Here is a 4270-nt window from a genome sequence, read left to right as displayed (position 1 = left end):
TGGACCACCGTTCCCTATGCCCAGCCGAAGCCGGACATCCAGTACTAGGCAAAGGGACTCTCCCGAAGAAGAGTCCCCTAGGGATCAGGGGAGGAAGGAACCGTATGGCCACACATCCTCCCCCTAGACTTCAGGGTAGGCCCGAGGACCCACACCCTCCATCCGTGAAAAACACACACATAAGAACAAAAAAGTGACAAACGTGGGAAGTGCATAATAAATAAAGAGAAAGAAAAAATAAAAAAGTGGTACCGTGCCAAATTGTGCACAGACCAGGCCCTGAGGCCCGTAGCAAAAATTGCCCTGGACTTAGCCAAAAGGCCTGGTCCTTAGGGCGCTGTGCAAAAAGATGTGTAAAAACAGTGGCCAAGTGTCATTTTCACACCGTGGGGTCCCACACCCAAGTGTTACTAGTGACACCCCTGAGCGCGTCTCCCCAGGGGGCACTGAGTTTGCGGACTTTTTGCGTCCCCAGCCCCTGGCCAGACCAAGGTAGCTTGCTCAAATCAGGAGGTACTGGGTCTTTCCAGCCTTCCCAGAGGAATTACTCCCGAGGCCCCAGAACGAATCATGGCGCTCCCCGGTTTCTGTCCCTCCGGTCCAGCCTTCCGGACCCCCATCATACCAGTGAGGGTACTATCCAACCAACCCCACAAAGACAGAGTGGTCGGGAGCACCCCCACTGGACACTGATAAGAACAGATACTACACTTGATCTTAGCCAAAAGGCCGAGAAGGGTCTTAACTGCTTGTGTAAGAGCAGCAAGGTGCTGATGGATCTCAACCAACGGAGGGGGTCCTCTTGCAGGCTCAGACATGGCTGTTTGGTACTCTCACGTACCTGGTTAGTGAGCCTGATTTGAAGAGGAAGGCCTTTCGTACAGCTCCGGCTCAGAGGTTACTGGAAGTCAAACAGCAGCTATGGGAGCACGGCGAGGAATGAGTGCCTTTGATCAGTCCAGTAGTCTGTGTGGCAGCAACAGTCTGGTAGATGTGGCAGCAGAACAGGCTGGTGGCAGATGAGCTGGCAAGGAGCTTGGCTAGTGGCAGACTGTAGGTATGCAGAAGGAAATAGAAACCAGATTTGAACTTGCTGGACTGAAGAGCTGTAGCAGGCTGGATGAGCAGGATGCAGGGTCAGACGAGCCAGGTAAGTAACAGTCGGGCATGGACGGCATGCCGGGCATGGATGGCAGACAGCAGGACGGTCGGATTACAAGTCCAGTCAGCAACAGGAGGTAGATCAGGAGAGAACAGGAGGCAATAGCAGAATCCAGAGACAAGCTGAGGTCGGGGCAGGTGGAAAACAAACGGAGGTCAGGAGCAAGCCGGGTCAGGATCAGAGGTCAAACACAGGAATCAAGAACAAGCACACAGAAGCTGTAGACCAAACAGCAATGAATCAATACTGCAGCCTGTTTAAAAAGCCCGTTTGGTGCCAGCATTGGTGACAGGCGCATGCCTGGATGCACAAGTGCTTATGCCCATGTCTGTGAACATCTATTCACCCAGTTGCCAGCCTGAACATATGACTGCGCAGACTGGCAACTGCACATGCGCATATGTATGTGCCGGGAACCATCATTTGCGCTATGGGCAAGCCTTCCTGACAATACCCCATTGTCAGAACTCCTCCACCAGATCCTGTGCTTTTCTGTGCAGCTGCGGAGAATCTCGCCCCTGTCCCCACCACCCTGTCTCCGCAGTTGGCAGCAGAGAGGTGGACAGACCTCCTTCCACAGAATCTGCTCCTCTGTGTGCAGCCACAGCACCCCTTCATCTCTCCCTGATTTCAGCATTCAGCAGACTTTGAACTTTCTTATTTCTAGCTCCGCCACCAGCTTCTTCCCAGCAGAAACACAAGGTAATGGGGTATACTGATCACAGTACACCCCCCTTACCTTGTGTTTATGCTGGGAAGAATTAAGGGAGGGTGCAGGATTCATGACTTCTGATGGTGGGGGGAGGCTCTTGGCATCTGACATAAGTTGTGGTGCTCTAGACATCTGCTTATAATTATTATGGGAATACAATTCTGTGCCAGTTGATAAGGAGGGTCTCACACCACTGGCATCATCCACAAAAACTTTATTTGAGACTGCACAGACAGAACACCATGGCAGGACCTCCAATAATGTTTCTTGTGGATGACACCAGCAGTGTGCAACCCTCCTTTTCAGACTTCCATTATCTGCTACGAGAGTGTGAGTGGACTCCGTGCCAGTCTGCACCTGCCCTTCACAGCTTAAGTCTTAAGTTATTACGAAAACCAGTAATAATCAAATGCAAAGGCAATTATTTAATAGGATTAAGAGTAGATACATTTATATAGTCTTACAGATAGAACCAGCCCTTTGAGGGAAAACATAATGCTGATGTGGCCCACAATGAAATTGAGTTGGACACCCCTACTCTAATACAACTTTGGAATAAACTAATGACTTACTGTATAAGGGCATATAAAGTGTTACCTATGGAAACTTTTGGACACTGAAGTTTGTTGTCGCACCTAATATTAAAACTTGACTTGCTGGGTATCATTTTACTTGGTGCAACCTAATCTTTTATATTTTACTTAATCGGGTAATAAAATGTGTTCTGTGCTTTAAAATGACCATTAATGCATTTTTTACAGAAAATTTGCACCAGAGAAACCATTGCGCTAATATTGCGTGACATAGAAATTTTGGTCTACACCCATTTTATTCTCCATGGTGTCTGCTTTCTGAAAATACACTGTTTGTGGTTTTTAAAGTGCAATTCCATCTTAACCCTAACTACTATTAAAACTGTCTCCTCCCCTTCCTAACACCTATGCTATGCTTACTAATTTGTGTAGGAAAGATTTATATATGTACCTTCATTCAGCCTGCTCCGGTCAAGTCATATGATCTCCCCTATGTCAGTCAGTGGCAGCTGCAGCGGAGAGGAGAGAGTGCTCCGACAATGACTAATAAAGCCTGAAATGGTGATGTCACCCATAGACTTCAATGGCCCATCTGTTTGCAGCGCTCCCTCCTCTCCCGTGAAGCCGTGCGGGTTGACACAAGGGAGCCAGATCATGAGATCAGAATGGAGCAGGATGAAAATAGGTAAGTATATACATCTTTCTTATACAGGATAGTTATTGTAGGTGTTAGGAGGGGGGAAGGTACAGTTTTAAGAGTAAACTGGAAGCTGGAATTGCACTTCAACTTATCTTCCGACTTAATATTTTTTTTTTTAAATCTGTGCAAAAAATTGCAAAAATGGCTCTGGCAGTAAAAGTATTAATGCTACTTTACTGGCCAACCACTGCTTTTTGTTAATAGCCTTACCTTTGTTTCATTACCTTTAGTATTAGTGCAGCAATATTACATTTTCTGGGAAGAAGAGCACGGTCTTCTTGTTGGTAAAAGTAAATACAGCTTTTCAGCCAAATAAAATGAATTCTTAATTATATTTACAATTTACTTATGGAACATTGAGCACAAGCTTTGTACCTGTCTAGTAATTAGTCCCATTTGCATTCATCTGTTACTCTGTGATGTCATGATAATAGTGCATGTATTAAGTCAGGTAGGAAGCAGCATGGTTTGTTACATGGTGCAATGGAGAAATAAGCTGGCTTAGGTACATCCTCCTTCCCGGACAGTGTGCCAAGAACATTTCTCTTGCTTCACTTTTGCAATCCAACTAGCAAACAAAGGCCAAATCATAAGTGTTTTATTGACTGAATATGCTGTTTAATTCATGCATGATTGGAGCTGCCTAGTTAACTCTAAGTTCAAGTTACCAATGAAACATAAAAGCCTGATGATACTCAATGTAAATGTATATGTGACCATATGTACTGTATGTACACAGCTGCTATTAACTAGGTGAATTTTGCTGTGATGCAATATTTGCATAAGGCCTGTGATATTCCCCCTTTTCATTACAATTCCCCCTCCCCCACTGTTTTCCTTACCCTTTCTGATTACCTTCCCTTTACCTTTATCTACAACTAATACATTTTCTCTGATTTAAATGTGCTAGCTACAATATGATTTAAATAATTGAAGGTTTTTGTACTTTTATATTATTTTGGTATTTTTGTAGCTTGAAACTAAATAAAAATAGAATCTAAAAACTATAAACTATATATCCATGAAACAGTAATGTACTATTGTATATTTCTATTCAATAACTTTTAATAAAGATTTTTAATACATGTTGACAAATACAATTGTTATTCTGACCCAAGGATTTGTAACTTGTAAAGCTGCTCATACATGGATCAAAGGTTCAG

The 4270-nt window shown here is 44.3% G+C and overlaps 1 pseudogene; it reads right to left on the bottom strand.

The window, feature by feature from the left end:
* Positions 1-584: 584 nt before the first annotated feature.
* Positions 585-741, bottom strand: LOC149460879 (U2 spliceosomal RNA; annotated as a pseudogene).
* Positions 742-4270: the final 3529 nt, after the last annotated feature.

Source organism: Staurois parvus, unplaced genomic scaffold, assembly GCF_062004578.1.
Source record: "Staurois parvus isolate SC_StPar_1 unplaced genomic scaffold, SC_StPar_1.0 ptg000218l, whole genome shotgun sequence".
Lineage (NCBI taxonomy): Eukaryota > Metazoa > Chordata > Amphibia > Anura > Ranidae > Staurois > Staurois parvus.
Note: the sequence above shows the minus strand (reverse complement) of the source record. Positions and strands in the feature narration are given on the sequence as shown.